Below are 18,809 nucleotides of genomic sequence, written 5' to 3'. Positions count from 1 at the left end.
ATCTTTGCTTTCCCTATCAAACAAGGGGCAGTGAATTCTATAAACAGTAGCCGCTTTACTATGTGACAGTTTAATTGAGGTTATTTTATTTCTTCCCATCGTAATTTACTGTGAGTTTTGAGGGTAAGTAAAGCTTTTGTTTATCCATCTATGTAGCTAGATGCCGAGGAACTACATCTAGGGTTAACAAGAATAATGCACCACAATCAGAGGTTCTAGATATGAAACAGAATGGAATACAAGAATATGTCTTCAATTTGTTTGGGATGGAAAGTGAGCAAATGTTTTTGCTGTGGTGGTTGTTTATTCTATGAGAGATAGTTAGAAGAGGAACTGTTGGAGTTATGTCTTCTGCAGATGACATTATAGTAGTCAGACTCCATTGCTTGGAGAAACAGCCACACTCCCACTGTCCATCACAATCCTGTTCCTCACTCTCGCCACCCCACTCATGGCATGCAGCTCAACCACTGTACCTGGGTGAAGTGCACAACACATTGTTTTGTGGGGAGAGTAATGTGTAGTCCTGAGATATCCAGGCAGGTCTAAACGGAGTCCTTAAATAAGGAGATTTGATATATAGACAATCTAAGGCAGAAGGTTTATTCTTTTAGAATTTAGGCAATATGGGTCTAGGCTGGCCGTTTTTAGTAGTCATCTTTGCTACCATATGGAGAGAACCAGCCTCACAATAAATTCAACACGCAGAGGGAAAAAGAGCCAGAGACGAGAGAAAGAAAAATAAACATATATTGTTTGAGTCCGTTTATCCATCCATTTTAATGGCTGCTAACTTTGTAGCTATATGTGACAATATATCTCTTGTTCGGCCTAAGCTACTTCTGTCTTTGTCTTTTTTTTTTTTTTTTGACTTAAAAAGCCTTGACTAAAACAACATCTGAGTAAAACACCACATGGGGAACAATATCAAAATAATTAAATAATGGTAAATGGGAGACCAAGCAATATTTGATTAGCAGAGACTTTATCCCAAAGTAACTAAAAGTCAGCAACTTTAGTAAACTGGACGATAGAGGGTCATTTTTCCTTTGATAATTAGATAAAAAACAGCTTCATCTTTCTCAACACTTCTAGGGTTAAATATAAGCATCTGCTCTTGGTGCCCTGATTTAAAGAAAGACCAAATCCAATGCATATCTATTGCACAAAGTAAATAAACCCAAAGAGAAACGTATTTCATCTACAAGCTATTTATAATTCCAAACCCCATCCACCAGCAAACTTGAGCAAATAAATAATTTTGAATGTGGCTTTTTAAAGCAGGAGTGTTGGGGGCAGAGAAAAGCTACTTTCTTGTCTTTAATATAGATATGGAAAGCAGATGATGAGCTGATTCCCACACAAATAATGAAGATCAATGATAGGATGACATATTTCCCCAGAAAGCACAACACAAATTGATTATAAAGCAAAAGTATATGTCATGTCAGATATTTTGTATTTTGCTGTTTCTGTTACGTGGGCCTATAAATTGGGATTTTTTTTTTTTTTTTTTTTGAGATGGAGGCTTACTCTGTCTCCCAAGCTGGAGTGTAGTGTTGAGGGCTCAGCTCACTGCAACATCTGTCTCTTGGGTTCAAGCAATTCTCCTGCCTTAGCCTCCTGAGTAGCTGGGATCATAGGTACATGCCACCATGCCTAGCTAAATTTTTTGTATTTTTAGTAGAGACAGAGTTTCTCCAGTTTGGCCAGGCTGGTCTTGAACTCCTGACCTCACAGGAGCTGCCTGTGTTGGCCTCCCAAAAAGCTGGGATACAGGAGTGAGCCACTATGCCCTGGTGAGCATATAAATTGGAATTTGGATTTAACAAAAAAAAAAAAAAAAAAAAAAAAAAAAACTTTGAAGACTCAGTTTCTTTATCTGAGTGAGGTACGAAAATCTCTAAAATCCTCTATTTAACATTTTACATTACTTTTTTGGAATTTTATGTACTATATGGCTAAATAATTCGGTTAGAAGTCATGAGGATTCTCCTGAGTGATTCTCTCTTAACTTTAGGCCAGGAGTCCCTGCTTCTTGCTCCCGACCCAGATATTCCAGTACTCTCTGCAGACATTATTACCAGGGAATTTGTTGTTGAGTTAAGAGAACAGGATACTGTGCTTGGGTTAATGGCAGAGACTCCTCAGGATGAGCAGGGACATTCATATTGGCATCATCCTCCAAACTAGAATTCTTTCCAATGGCACTTTTCTGTTTAATAACCTTGCTTAGATTCCCACTGCTTACTGCATTCAATTTATCTTACAGAGTTTGTTAAATATGCCCCAACATATAATTTCAGTCTCTTCTATAGTCACCCACAAATGTTATATCACTGCCAAACATTTCCTTGCCAAATCTGTTTCTTTCACATCCCATTCTCACTACCTAACATTCTCTTGGCCTTATTTCTTTACCAAGAAAATTTCCATTTATCCTGCAGAACACAACTTAAATGGAACAACTCTTGCTTATAGCCATCCTTCCCTTTTCAGGGCATATTAGGTTCTGATTCAGAACTTCACTTGTATCTTACATGGTCCATACTTCATTAATCTGCAATTTATTTGTCATTAAGTTCCTCCCACTAAGCAGCGATTTCTTCAATGTCCAGGGATTTTTAATTTATTTTTCCCTTACCCTGTATGATATCTGGACCTTAAGAGGGACTTTATAAGAATTTACTAAATTAATTAATGAATTAAACAATTGTGGAGAACATAGTGTTTTAGAAAGGAAAGGGCATAGCTAGCCACATAGAAGTGAAAATGAAAAAACAGAGGCAGATGACCCAGGAAAAAGAGAACAAAGAGCAGGTTAAATCATCTGGAATCTCATATCATCTAATAAATCTAAAATAGTATTTATCAAAACCTGCTGTGTGAAAGGCATTTTTATTTTCCCTGAAGTTCTCATTCTCTGACAACTTCTAAATTTTATTATGGTTAGCTGACTTACATACAACTGTTAAATGACAATATAATGGAAAACAGATGATAGTAGTTCAAAATAGAGAGGTCAGAAAGAGTGAACATAGCCAGAACAAGCCTTCATAAAGGACGTACGACTTAGTTTTACGTAGAATATTAGGTGGGATCTACACAGTGTCATTAACTAAGGAATATTGAAGTTGGAAAGACCTTTACTGATCCATTGAAATGGAAGCTCCAAACCCACAGAAATTCTGTCTGTATTGTTTTTCATTTCATTCCCATTCTCTGCAACTGTATCTGGACATGGTAGATGCGTAATAAATACTTGTTGAGCGAAAAGGCGAATCTAATCAGCCTACTGCCCCCCATTCTTGCTGTGATTATGCTCATGTTCTAACACAAGTGAAATCATAGGATGTTAGCACATAACAATTAGTTCAAGAACTTTAGAGTCAGAATGCCTGGGATCAAATCATGACTTATCGAACCTCTTTGAGCCTTAGTTTTTTCCTTCTTTCTTCTTTTTTTATTATTGTACTTTAGGTTCTGGGGTACATGTGCAGATCATGCAGGATTGTTGCATAGGTACATACATGGCAAAGTGGTTTGCTGCCTCCATGCCCCCGTCACCTATATCTGGCAAATATCCCCATGTAATCCTTCCCCAACCTCCCTACCCCCTGCTGTCCCTCCCCTAGTCTGCCCCAACAGACCCCAGTATGTGATGCTCCCCTCCCTGTGTCCATGTGTTCTCATTATTCAACACCCACCTATGAGTGAGAACATGTGGTGTTTGATTTTCTGTTCTTGTGTCAGTTTGCTGCAAAGGACATGAACTCATCGTTTTTTATGACTGCATATTATTCCATGGTGTATATGTGCCACATTTTCCTTGTCCAGTCTATCATCCATGGGCATTTGGTTTGGTTCCAGGTCTTTGCTATTGTACACAGGGATGCAATGAATGTACGTGTGCATGTGTCTTTATAATAGAACAATTTATAATCCTTTGGGTATATACCTAATGACGGGATTGCTGGGTCTAATGGAATTTCTATTTCTAGGTCCTTGAGGAAGTTCCACACTGTTTTCCACAATGGTTGAACTAATTTACACACCCACCAACAGTGTAAAAGTGTTCCTATTTCTTCACATCTTCTCCAGCATCTATTGTCTCCAGATTTTTTAATGACCGCCATTCTAACTGGCATGAGGTAGTATCTCAATGTGGTTTTGATTTGCATTTCTCTAATGACCAGTGATGAGGAGCATTTTTTCATATGTTTTTTGGCCTCATATATGTTTTCTTTTGAAAAGCATCTGTTCATATCCTTTGCCCACTTTTGAAGGGGTTTGTTTTCTTCTTGTAAATCTGTTTTAGTTCTTTGTAGATTCTGGATATTTATCAGATGAATAGATTGCAAAAATTTTTCCCATTCTGTTTGTTGCTGGTTCACTCTAATGATTGTTTCTTTTGCTGTGCAGAAGCTCCAGAGTTTAATTAGGTCCCCTTTGTCTATTTTGGCTTTTGTTGCCAAGGCTTTTTGTGTTTAAGTCATGAAGTCCTTGCCTATGCCTATATCCTGAGTGGTTTTGCTTAGGTTTTCTTCTAGGGTTTTTATTGTGTTAGGTCTTATGTTTAAGTGTTTAATCCATCTGGAGTTAATTTTAGTGTAAAGTGTCAGGAAGGGGACCGGTTTTTGCTTTCTGCACACAGCTAGCCAGCTTTTCCAACACCATTTATTAAACAGGGAATCCTTTCCCCATTGCTTGTTTTTGTCAAAGATCAGATGGTTGTAGGTGTGTGGCATTGCTTCCGAGGCCTCTGTTCTGTTCCTTTGGTCTATAATCTCTGTTTTGGTACCAGTACCATGCTGTTTTGATTACTGTAGCCTTGTAGTATAGTTTGAAGTCAGGTAGCATGATGCCTCCTGCTTTGTTATTTTGCTTAGTATTGTCTTGGCTATACAGGCTCTCCTTTGGTTCCATATGAAGTTTAAGTTGGTGTTTTCCAGTTCTGTGAAGAAGGTCAATGGTAGCTTGATGGGGATAGCATTGAATCTATAAATTACTTTGGGCAGTATGGCCATTTTCATGATATTGATTCTTCCTAGCCATGAGCCTTAGTTTTTTAACCTGTAATATGAGGCTAATAATAAGATCTCTTTCACACTATTTTATGAGCACTTATGAAGTGTCCCCTAGAGTATATTTGGTACTCACTAAATGTTATCTATTAGTATTAAGTCAAGATGATCAATAAATGATAGATTAAATTAGAATCCATATCTTCTGATTCCCATTCCAGTCTTATTTTACATGGATTAAAAAGAAAGTATTTCTTCATGACACAAAAAAGTTTCAATTGGGTTGAATAGTTACTCACTGATATGAAAAGAACACAAAACAAACAAACATAAAAACTCCCCTTTGATATCCAGGGAATGGAACTGTTCGTTGAATATAAATTCTACCATCCATAAATGCCTGCAGGAACTCTGGATCATGTCAGTCTCAGTGCATCTCATCTCATTCCCATCATCTGGTACCTGCCTCTCCAAGGACACAGCAGCACAGGCACAGGGATGCTGAAAGAGAAACCATCTTGCCAGAGGCCAGGTATGGAACAGTGGCTGTGGTGAAAAATGAAGGAAGAGGAGTCGAATGAAGCTCAGTGAGCTGACCCGAAGCATTTGGAGGCCCCGAACACCTTACTCAAATATGAACTCGAGGTTCAAAGGAACATTGGTATTTTGTACCTGATGCTGAAATTACGGAAATGTCTGACATGAACTATAAGAGTGAGTTCAATTTTTGTCATAAATGCTATAAAGGAAAGTGAAAATAAATGAAAAACTTGAGGAAAAACATAACAGCAAATGCTTTTTAAATTTGAGAAAATTAATTTTATAGAAAAAAGTGGACACTGGATACTATTTGAAATTTTTGCTACACACTTGAACTATGCTTATTTTGCATAATAAATGAGATGGTCAGCACTTTGTAACTTCTGTTTTTTAAGGAAAATGTATTTTAAAGGCTCATTAAAGGTAACCTAGCCTAGCTGGTCATCAGAAACCTCCCAGAAGCCAAAATGTTGATGATTTAAGCATAAATGAGTCAGAAATGTGTGGTTGCAATTTCCTCTCAAATGAATGAGAAAAAATGCTCCTGGCAAACCCATTTTGCAATTCTACTGGACCAGAACTTCTGAAATATACTCTGAGGCACAAATCACCTGGAGCAGTGTTGAAGGAGACAGCAAGGTGCTGGCAGAGAGAAGAAGGTAGAAGAGATTTACTTGGTTATGTGTCTTTTATTCAATTCTCTGACTGAGAGTCTTAATCTAATGATAGCTATTCTTTTCCACATGGCAGGAATGTGACAAAATAGAATTGTTAGTTATTCTGTAATCCTAGGGGAAACATGTTTTATACAGAGCTACAGAAACTGCAAACTCTTAGGAAAAGCATTATTGTAATAAAAAATGAGGGGAGGCTAGTCTTAATTGCAGCCTTTTTAAAATCAAGAGAATTAGTAACAGTTCAGTTCATTTCAAATTGATGTGTTAGAAACTTTAGAAATTATTTGTGCAGCCAGCATAGGAGACTTACTTAGAGGTACTGTTAGTAATTATGCAAACTGAAGATGGAGTTTTTTAAAAAAAGATTTTTCTTTTCTTTTTCTTAAATTGACCTGAGTTTTTATTTGAGAGCGAAAGTATTAACCTCATGTGGTTGGGAGACTTTATTGAATTGGATTTAAACATGATTCTGATCAAGAAACATATATTTTCTCATTTGGAAGCCTGGTCTGAAGATAATTGCAGGAGATTGAGAGTACACATTGGTGACTTCCAACAGAGACACAAAGAGATTAGTATGGAGGTTAAACCTGTTCTCCATACAGTATTTAAATGGCTTAATGTGATGAAATCAGGTCTCAAAGGGCATCTTAATTTGCTAATGATGGAAAACTACATGAAGGATCAACCCATCCTCATGACATTGAAAAGATTTAGCAGGATTTATGCAGAGTAGAGCTGGTAAGTATCAACAAACAGATGTTATTACTGTCCGGTTTTATAAAATGGCAAAATTAGTTTCTGATATACAAAGGCACAAAGATGTCATTCCAGTAGTGAATGAGTGGGAACATGGAGATAGAGGTAAGAATTGAAATTGAGCAATATAAAAAAATGATATGCTAGTATAAAATTTACTGGCTCCTTATATAATTATATGATGTACATAATTGGAATATAAATCTGGTATTTTGGAATCTATTTTCCTAAAGAAAAAAATGGTATATTAATAATCTTCCACATATTTGCCGCTCACTAAATATGTGTTGATTGGATGAGATTTATAAAATATTTTTAGAGTTTGACTTACAAGATATTAGAGAGATTCAGAATGAATTTTATAAATCAAGTGGTGTGATATATTAGTTTAGGTACCATTAGTTGGTATAACCAAGAAACCCAGAAAATTTCAGATGACTAAAACACATAGAAATTTATTTGAGTATAAAACAGGTGTTTTTAATTGGAAAACAGTTTTTCTCCTGGTTGTTATTCATGGTCTCAGGCTTTTAACATTTTTTGGGGTTCAACATCTCTTAGGGCCTTGAGTCCCCTGCTGAGTCTCCTCCATCCACCTGGATAATGGGAGAAAAGAGAGTGGAGAAGTCACACCTGCCTGGTCACCTAAACCTGTATGTGATGTAATTCGCTTCTGCTCACATTTCATCAGCAAGAACTGGTTACATGGCCCTAATTATACCAAGAAGGCTAGGAAATACAGTTTGTGATGGGCAGCCACTTCTAGCAGTAACTGAGAAGCATGAATCTTTGGTAGTCAACTATTTGTTTCTGCCACAGTTCACCTCTTTAGCCACTAAACAGGCTTTTGTAACTTTTTTTTTCCACAAATAGAATATATGATAAACAAAGAGTAATAACTTCAAATCAAACATAATGCTCCTGTTCAATGTCTAGGATCTCTTTATCAGGTCCATATATGTGTGGCTCCTCTTATATGGCAATTTATCAATTTAAGTATTATCTGTCCCCTAAACACCTCTTAATATAAAAAGATGAAGCAGGGCCAATATAATGAAATTAAAGTTTGCTTTTCTTTTTTTTTTTTTTTTTTTTGAGACGGAGTTTTGCTCTTGTTACCCAGGCTGGAGCGCAATGGCGCGATCACCGCAACCTCCGCCTCCTGGGTTCAGGCAATTCTCCTGCCTCAGCCTCCTGAGTAGCTGGGATTACAGGCACGCGCCACCATGCCCAGCTGATTTTTTGTATTTTTGGTAGAGACGGGGTTTCACCATGTTGACCAGGATGGTCTCGATCTCTTGACCTCGTGATCCACCCACCTCAGCCTCCCAAAGTGCTGGGATTACAGGCTTGAGCCACCGCGCCCGGCCCTAAAGTTTGCTTTTCTTGAAGGAATGGGAGATACAGAGAAGTTCCTGATGTATACCAATGGTGAGCTTTCAAAATAAGCATTTTGAAAGCAGAATGGCATTTCCTTTGTTAAATATATAGTATCACATACTACTTATTATTTGATGCCAGGGACAAAAGTTTGAGTATTTTGACATTTGAAGCATGATTAAAACAAGGATACCAATGTGCCCAGATTACAAGGAAAAATTGTCCAGTAGACTGGCTCATTTTCCAATTTATGTGAAAACATGCCCTCTCCCTGCCACACATGGAGACACCTTGATAGCACTAAACAGTTTTTATTTTATTTTATTTTATTATTTATTTATTTATTATTGATATGGCGTCTCTCTCTGTCAGCCAGGCTGGAGTGCAGTGGCACAATCTTGGCTCACTGCAACCTCCACCTCCTGGGTTCAAGCAATTCTCCTACCTCAACCTCCTGAGTAGCTGAGATTACAAGCACCCACCACCACACCCAGCTAATTTTTGCATTTTTAGTAGAGAGAGCGTTTCATCATATTGGCTAGACCCATCTGGAACTCCTGACCTCAAGCGATCTGCCCTTCTTGGCCTCCCAAAATGCTGGGATTATAGGCGTGAGCTACCGTACCTGGCCAATAGCACTGAAAATAAATGATGCAGTGGATTCAACTGCCTCATTTGTTATTGGTCCAATTTCTAAATTGGTAACTTAGGTGGTAATAACATAAACTATGCTCAAAAGAAATGGGCAATTTTAATGAACCCAGACCCCCCATTACAAAGAAATGTTTTTCCATTCAAATCTTTCCTCTTTGCCATTCTGAGTTCTTTCACAGGGACGATTGGAAAATCTCTTGCTCGTTTAGTAGCTGTCAGACATTTTCATCCAGTGGGATTTGTACCCTGTCCGTTTCTAGTTCTGTGTCACTGAATTGGCCAGGAAACTCTAGCAACACAAACACATTTCTATATCATATCCAACTTTCCCCTGCACTTGGTGCCAATATTTGATTATCTGCTCTAACAGAGGGGAATAGAAATAAAGAGAGATCTCAAAGTCATTTATATTTGGCTGTAGAGTATAATGATAACTTTTCAGTTTTCTCCCCTTTTTCATGCAGTTTTAGACTAGCATTAAAGTGAATTTATGTTCCCAGGAAAAAATAATAACATTGGTTGAGTGTCAAGAAGAAAAGTAATTCAGTACTAAAATTCTGTGATAGATAATCTACAATGTGGAAAAGCTACCACCCATCAAGAATTAATGACTAAATTGATGTTTTTCTTGTTTTTAACCACTTCATTAAAATATGATTGACATGGAAAAAGCTGCACATATTTAATATATACACCTTGATGAGTTTGGAGATAAATGTACGCCCATGAGACTATCACCACAATCAAGACCATAAATGTATTTGTCACCTCCCAAAGTTTCCTTCTGCCCCATTTTTAAGTTTTTCTTTTAAAATTAATTTTTGTTCTCTTGTGGTAAGAGCGTTTAACCTAAGATCCACTCTCTAGCAAACTTTTAAAGAATAAATTATTGTTAACTATAGACCCCAAGTTGTGCAGTACTTATGCTCCAGAACTTATTCATCCCCCATAACCAAAACTTGGTACCCTTTGACCAACACCTCTCCACTTCTCCCTTTACTCAGCCCCTGATAAACACTGTTGTATTCTTTCAGTCTATGAGTTTGACTATTTTAGAGTCCTCATTAAAGTAGGATCATGTAGTATTTGTATATCTGTGTCTGACTTATTTAACTTACCACAAGGTCCACCAGTCCATCCATATTTTTACAAATGGCAGGATTTCCTTTATTAATGCTGAATAACAGTCCATTGTATGGGTATATCCCATTTTCTACATCCATTCATCTATCAATGGACATTTAGGTTGCTTACACATCTTGGCTACTGCGAATAGTGCTGCAGTGAATAGGGGAGTGCAGATATTGCTTTGACATACTGATTACATACTTTTGGACATACAGCCAGAAGTGAGATTGCTGGATCAAATGGTAATTCTAGTTCTAAAAATTATTTTTGAGAAATCTCCATACTGTATTTCACAATGGCTGCAACAATTTACATTCCCAATAATAATATACAAAGGTTCCCTCTTCTCTACATCCTGCCAACAGTGTTATTTTTGTTTACAATAGCCATTCAAACAGATAAGAAGGCATATGCCACTGTGGGTTTGATTTCTGTCTCCCTGATGATTACTAATGTTGAGGATATTTTCATGTACCTGATTGTCTCATTTGGTGAAATGTCTATTAAGGTCCTTTGCTCATTTTTAAAAATTGGCTAGTGTTATATTATTATTTGCTCTTGATTGTAGCACTTCCTTATGTGTTTTGGAAATTGACCCTTTCTCAGATGTATAGTTTGCAAACACGCTCTCCCATGTCTTCTCTTACATTTGGCCTTTTCATTTTGTTGATTATTTATTTTGTTGTGTAAAACCTTTTGGTTTTTAGGTAATCCTAGTTACCTATTTTTGCTTTTGTTGCCTGTGCTTTTGGTGTCAGATCTAATAATCATTGCCAAATCCAATGTCATTAAACATTTTTTCCTATGTTTTATTCTAAGAATTTTGTTGTTTCAGGTTTCCCATGTAAGTCTTTAAACCATTTTGAGCTGATTTTTGTGCATGGCATAAGGGTTTAATTTAATTATTTTGGTTTCCTACACCATTTATTGAAAATATTGTCTTTTCCTCATTGTGTGTTTTTGGCACCCTTGATATAGATTTGTTACCCCCACATACATGGGCTTATTTCTGGGACCTCTATTCTATTCTATTAGTTTATATGTTTGTTTTTAAGGCCAGTACCATACTGTTTAGATAACATAGGCTTGATAATATATTATAATAAGAGGGATTGTGATACTTTAAGTTGTTATATTTTTACTAAAAATTGTTTTTGATTATTAGGGTCTTTTGTGGTTCCATATAAATTTTAGGGTTTCTTTTTCTATTTCTGTAAAAAGTGTTATTGATGAATTGGTTCATATAATAGAGTTTTACATAATTTTTAATTTTAATAGAGATTACATTGATTCTGTAGAGCACTTTGGGTATAAGTTGATTTTTATTTGAAGAATAAATTCTTTTCTCCTCTGAAAATGGGTTCATGATTTTACTCAACTAAATCATCCCAGAGACAATCATAGAAACCACTGCATGTGCAAAGCGTTCTAAATTTTTCTATCTATTGTTGATTTTTCTCAAAGTAATTGAGACACTTCAGGTTTTTTTCCTTGAATAGGAAAGCGTACAGCACCTATCTATCCAAGATATATGTAGATGAGAGCTCAGAACTTTCTAGTTGGGATAAAGTCTTAGTCTATTTTGTATTGCTATAAAAGAATATCTGAGACTGAGTAATTTATAAAGAAATTAGGGTTGCTTGGCTCACTATTCTGCAGGATATATAGTAAGCATGGCACTGGCATCTGCTCAGCTTCCAGCTGCTTCCACTCCTGGTAGAAGGTGAAGGAGATGCTGTATGTAAAGAGATCATATGGTAAGAAAAGCAGCAAGAAAGAGGGCAGGAAGATGCCCAGCTCTTTTTAACCACCAGCTCTCTAGGAACTACTAAAGGGACAACTCACTCAATTCCCAGGGAGGGCATTTACCTTTTCATGACATATCTGCCTCTGTGATTCAAACACCTCCCACAAAGTCCCACTTCTAACACTGGGGATGTTAGAACACAAACATACACATTAGCCTAGGTCTACACGGGGTCAGTGTCAACAGTATCGCTATCTTCCACTTCCACATTCAAATTCCAACATAAGGTTTGGAGGGAAAAGATATCCAAACTACAGCAAATGAACTCTGCTTAAATCATGTCAGAAGGTGTTGGCAGAAGAGTAAGATTAGAAATGCTTGGGAGAATAGCTTGAACCCAGGAGGTGGATGTTGCCGTGAGCTGAGATTGTACCACTGCACTCCAGCCTGGGTGACAGGGTGAGACTCTGTCTCAAAAAAAAAAAAAGGAAAAAAGAAATGCTTGGTGGATTACTAGATTGGATCATAGAAGAAGGCTTTGTATAGGCAAGCCTAATACTAAACTCTACACAAAAATTTACCTTGAAAAGGACAGGCTGCACTGGTTTTCATAGTGATGTTATTGGATAACAGTTTTACTTCCTTCCATCACAAAGTTGTTCATGAATGCAAGTAAACAGGAGAACTGAAAAACTTTACTTGGAAAATACATAGAAGTTGGATGTCTTGAATAGTTAGGATTATTAATGTCTGTTATTTTTCCAAGATGGATACCGTATAATATGGCTTTTTACTATTGTCATGGCAAACAAACTGGGTACCTCCCTTCATGCCATCCAACTTTAAGTTTCTAGTTTCTCATCCTAAATTGAAGGCAAAGATGAAGTGGGACTGAAAGACCAATTTCTATTATAATTACCCCAGTAAGAATATGGAAGTACAGTTATTCATCACTTAATGATGGTCATACGTTCCGGGAAATGCATCATTAGGCAAACAAACCTACATGGGTTAGCCTCCTACACACCTAAGCCATATGATGTAGGCTATTACTCCTAGGGTACAAACCTCTATAGCATGTTACTCTGTTGACTACTGTAGGCAACTGTAATACAGCAGTAAGTATTTGCACAACAAAACATACCAAAACATAAAAAGATACAATAGCAATATGGTAGAAAAAAATTAAAAACGGTATATTTGTATAGGGAACTTATTATAAATAGAGGTTAAATAGAGGTTGCAGGGCTGAGAGTTGCTCTTGGCAAGTCAGTGGGTAAGTGGTGAGTGAATAATGAAGGCCTACGAAATTACCGTACACTGTGATAGACTACAAACACTGTAGGCTACATTAAATTAATAAAATATATCTTTAAATATTATTGAAGTCAATAAGCTAACTGTAGCTTACTTACTTACTGTAACTATTTTTACTTCCTAAAAGCTTTCATTTTTTTAACTTTTTGACTTGTAATAACACTTAGCTTAAAACACAAATACATCATACAGCTGTTCAAAAATATTTTCTTTCTTTATATCTGTACCCATTGAGCTTTTTTCTAGAATTTTTTAAATTTTACTTACTTATTTTTTTACTTTTTATTTTTATTTTTTTTTAAAGTGGAGACACAGGCCTGGCACAGTGGCTCACACCTGTAATCCCAGCACTTTGGGAGGCCGAGGAAGGCGGATCACAAGGTCAACAGTTTGAGACCATCCTGGCCAAAATGGTAAAACCCTATTACTACTAAAACTACAAAAATTAGCAGGACATGGTGGCGCACACCTATAATCCCAGCTACTCAGGAGGCTGGGGCAGTAGAATCACTGGAACCCAGGAGGCGGAGGTTGCAGTGAGCCTAGATCGTGACACTGCACTCCAGCTTGGCAACAGAAAAAAAAAAAAAAGTAACGACACAAACACACACATTAGCCTAGGTCTACACAGGGTCAGTATTAGTATTTCTATCTTCCAGTTCTACATCTTATCCCACTGGAACGTCTTTAGAGGGCAAAACACATATGAAGCTCTTGTCTTCTATAATAACAATGCCTTCTTCTGGAGTATCTCCTGAAGGACCTGTCTGAGATTGCTCTTGAGAAAGTGTCACTCTTTTCAGATATATATCCATGGTGGTTTGCTTGTTTTTGTTTTTGTTTTTTCTCATCACATATTTGCTTGTAAGCAGATAATGCACCATGAACATTCATCTATTAATGAAAACCTTTTGGTGTTGTGGTTCATGGTTTAGAACTTTTTAGGGAGCTTGTTGAGTTATGCAAAAGCTTCTGGTAAACTATTTGCAGTGAATTTTCTTGATAGTTGTTTTTCTTCTCCTAGATTTTCCTTTTCTTTGACTCTTCTTCAGCTATCCATTCTTGTTCCAGTTCCAACCACTCCTCATTAGTCAATTCCTCAAGAACCAATGGAGTTCCTCAATGTCATCATCACCCACACCAAGACAAAAGTTGTTTGCCATCTTAACCACAGCCTCACTGATTTTTGTAACTTCCTCATCCTTGGAAAAGCCTTTGAAGCCCTGGATGAACCTCTTGAATGTCTTCTTCCAGATGCCATTTATACATTACTCAGTGACATCACTGCAAGTCCAAGCAAGGTTTGTGATGCAGTTATGGATGTTGTAGTCCTTTCTGAACTGCATCAGTATCTTCTCAGTGTCTTCCTCACTTGCAGCAATAGCCTGAGAAAAAGTTCTCATCAGGTAAATAGGTCGTCAAAGCTGCTATAACTCCTTATCCATTGGTTGGATCAAAGAGCTTGTGTTTGGAGGGTGAAATACCACATTGATGTTGGGATGAAGATCATTAATAAAAGGAGAATGTGCCAGAGGATTGTCAACAGTAAGTACAATCTTGAAAGATATATTATTCTCCAAATAGTACTTCTACCTTTTACCAGCATGGCAATTCAGGAGGGCATGTTGGAAGGGAAGCTGCATCACCATGACTTCCTATAGGGCACTGGCAGTGCTTATTGATATGCTTGACAGCACTGGAATTCTCAAGGTGCCAGATCACAGTAGGTTTCAATTTGTACAATGGGTTTTGATTTGTTTTAATTTTTAATTTAAACCTGTTTTTGTTTTTGTCAGGTATTTGTTTCCAGAATAGAAAGATTTCATCCACAATGAAGATTTTCTCTGGCAAGTAAATTTCCTCTGCAGTCAGCTTATCTAGAGTTTCCAAAAATTCTTTAGCTGCATTCAGTTGAGCACCCAAAGACTGACCACTCACGTTCACACTATGTAATAAGTAAGGATTCTTGAACTGATCAAACCACCCAGACCTAGCAGTAAATTCACCATTGTAGTCATATCCACCTTTTCTTTTAACATTGCAAACAAACTTTGTTTTGGCTGTGATTGTCATGGTACTGGCAAGCAAACACTTCCATGTCTGGTCTTCAATCAAGGCATCTAGAAATTGTTCCATATCTGACATAGTCCCTTCTCAAATTGTTGTCAGTCCTATTGAATGAAGCAGATCCTTTAACAGCTACCAACACTTTGTCCTTGTTCTTTAAGACCATGGCTATGGTGGAATGGGACATGCCTGAATGGTGAGCAATAATCATCACTGATTTCCCACTTGCCTGGTCCTTAATCACTTTTTTTATTTTGTTTCCAGGGTCAACCATTAGACATGACTGGCAACGTTAGCAGTGAATTCTGTATGCTTTGGGGCCATGATGAACTAAACAAACAACATTAAATCAAGTATAAGAAAAAATGATGCAATGAAGAGATGTAGCTAATGCAAAAATATCAGGCTGTTGCCAGTGTAACATGGCTACTGTTTTATAGTAGACTTAAAAAAAATAAGAATTACATTCTAAAATAATAAACGTATAGTGAATACATAAGCTAGTAACATAGTCGTTTATCATTATCAAGTATTATGTATTGTACATACTTTGTGCTATACTTTTATACAACTGGCAGCACAGTAGGTTTGTTTGCATCAGTACCATCATAAACACGAGTAATGTGTTGTGTTATACTACAAGGTATACATCACTAAGTGATAGTGATTTTTCAGCTTCTTATATTCTTGTGAGACCACTGTCCTATATGTCATTCATCATTGACTGAAACATTGTTATGCAGAGCTTGACTAAATGTATACTTCCATTCTTGAAGTTCTTTCTGCTGCATGGAAGCAATTGTACACAGTGTTGCAGACTCTGGATAGCCATACAGGGGAAAGGAAGAAACAAAATGTGAATAGCTTCTATATGGCTATTGGCCAACTCAGTAATAAGTTAATTAACCTAGTCCATTGCATACTTTGCCTTCATAATGGGAGAAATATCTCTGATTTAACGTCCAGTAGTGAAAACCCTGTTCAGGAGTTAGAATTCTCTGCTTTTCTTCTTAGCATATCATCAACCATTAATTCAGCATTAGTTCAAGAAAACAAAAACTGAAAATGCTGAAAAGTAAAAGCTAGCAAAATCCAACCAAATGGGAAAGTATGTAAATGCAAAAGCAAATGAATTATTTGCACGTTCTGCAGGTTACCTTTATTTTTAAAAGAAAAAAGGAAAAAAAAAAATCCTAAGCATATAAGTTGTTGAACATTGTAATTGATTACTGAGGTGGCTGCAGAATAGGTTCCTGAGGCAACGAATTCTCATCGGATTCCCAAATGCACGATATGATCTCTCTATCCTAGAGGCTAGGATAGAGAACTCTTTAGATCTTTTAACCTAATTGCCTGTAAGATTTGATGATACATTGGCCATTACACATAAATCTTATTCGCTTTATGTGTGTGCTTGTGCATGTATGTGTGTTCATAAATGGGGTGCTATTCAAGAGACTCAATGTCAGTGCTTAAATTTCTGTAAGCTAGAGTGAAAGTAGGGTTGTCTATGAAAGCTGATTAGGACCAGAAGAGGAGGTTGCAAGAGGCTTTAGTGTTGATGTTTAAGACAAGTAGCTAAGAGAAATTTCCAGTCCAAGGGGTGTCAAAGATCTGAAATCAAGAGACAAAGCCCAGGAAGAATGGGTGAACCTTAGGAGCACAGGCAAACCTGGGTGACTCCATGAGAGAGCATTGAACCAATGGCTAAGAAACGGAGCAGGTTATATACTTTAGAGTCTCCAGGAAAGAGGTAGAACTCTTTTTAAGTACTACATTTTATAAAAGTTTAAGCACAAGCCATTACTTTACTGGTGAAATTTACAAAGTGTCTGCTCATTATACTACTGGGAAAATACCGGTGGTGTGGGGGGGAGGGGGAGGAGAGACAAATATGTCCAAGATCTAGGTGTAATAGTGAGTATTTTTAGCAGTGAACAAGAGACAAAAAATGGAAGAAAATAAGTACATCAAAAGAAAAGAAAAATAGATGACTCAAGAAAATATGTGAAAAGACAAATGGGAAATAGAAAACATTGTTGGGAGTCCCATAGCAAAAACTACATTGACTTGGCCTCCATCAGTAATGAGCCTTGGGTAACAGCACTAAAGAATATAAATTTCTCCCGTGAAGGTGGGGAGATAAGCTAAGCTGAACATGGGCTAGCCAGGAAAAGAATAAAAATAACAAATATTTAACAGTGCTGCCTGGTCATTCACAAATGCTCTAAAATATCATCTTTCTTTGGAAACTTTTCATTCTTATACCATGTGGGTAAACCAATATCTTTTATTTAGCAAACTAAAAAATACCTATTTAAAGATTTAAGTGGCTTGTCCAAGGTCATATGGTTAATAAGTGGTAGAATTAAGATTCAAGCTCAAGACTGATGCTAATTCTCATACGCTTTCTCTAACATGTGGGTGTGAAAAAACTTACTATGAATACATTTAAAGATGAAATTCAGACAGCAGAATATTTCAGCTGGAATGTAACTGCAATGGTGCCAAAAAATGCTGCTAAATACAAAGACAGTTTAATATAAGTCAGATTTTTTGAATTTGTCTAGTTATAAAAGTTGCATAAAATAAATAAAGAAAGAAAACCCATGGCCAAGTGATAACTGCTTCAATTGATTTATTTAGCCTACAAACACAATGAACCCCAGGCCTCCAAATCTGGAACACTGTATCTTGGGACATGCAGGAACTGGAAACAAAATTCAACAGTAGAAGGGAAGGGAGAGTGCTTCTTCCTAAACGACTCCATGTGGGCTCAAAACTCTCCACCAGTACAATGTCCAGACTCCTCCTCCTAGCAGGAAGGCCCATCAAGGAAGAGTATAAAAGATCATCCCTTAGGTGTTAAAGGATTGATTTATTCCGCAAATGTGAGGTGTCTAACCCAGTGTCAAACAGTAGCAACAATCAATAAACAAGACAATGCATGAGAGTCTTACCTGCGTGAATGTCAAAAACTCAGAACTGACAGATTGCATCAATCAGCCCTGAGTGCTTCTGGCCTTAATATATTTTAACATTTGAATTTTGCTACTTCCATGGGTCATTGGTTTGAATTCCAAAGACTGGCTGTAACACAATACGTATAGAGATAGATATGTGTATCAATATACCTTATAACTATGCCTGTCGTAGCATACTCTATTTTGGAACTTTTTAGTCATTTTAGTAGACTGTTACTACATTTTATTTATTAACTCATATATTTCATTGTAAATACAATTAGAAACTTTGTTCTTCTCTGATACACCACTTAATGAGTCCAATTATCTAATTCTTGAGAACAAAATAGAGTTTTGTGATTAAATACAGCGTTCAGAGAATAAATGTATTCTATCAAAAGTTTATTTCTATCGAGCATAGAAGTATGTATAATCACAATAAACAATTTTATGCACAGTATTCTGATAAAGAAAAAGGTTTGACATTACTCTGAATGAATTCTCAGGTTAATTTCTAGAAAAAAGGTAAACAAATGCTCATAAAAATAAAGTT

The sequence above is a fragment of the Sapajus apella genome, unplaced genomic scaffold (genome assembly GCF_009761245.1).
Source record: "Sapajus apella isolate SASKATOON/1434 unplaced genomic scaffold, GSC_monkey_1.0 scaffold16, whole genome shotgun sequence".
Taxonomy (NCBI): Eukaryota; Metazoa; Chordata; class Mammalia; order Primates; family Cebidae; genus Sapajus; species Sapajus apella.
The sequence above is the reverse complement of the archived record's forward strand: the minus strand, read 5'-3'. Positions refer to the sequence as shown.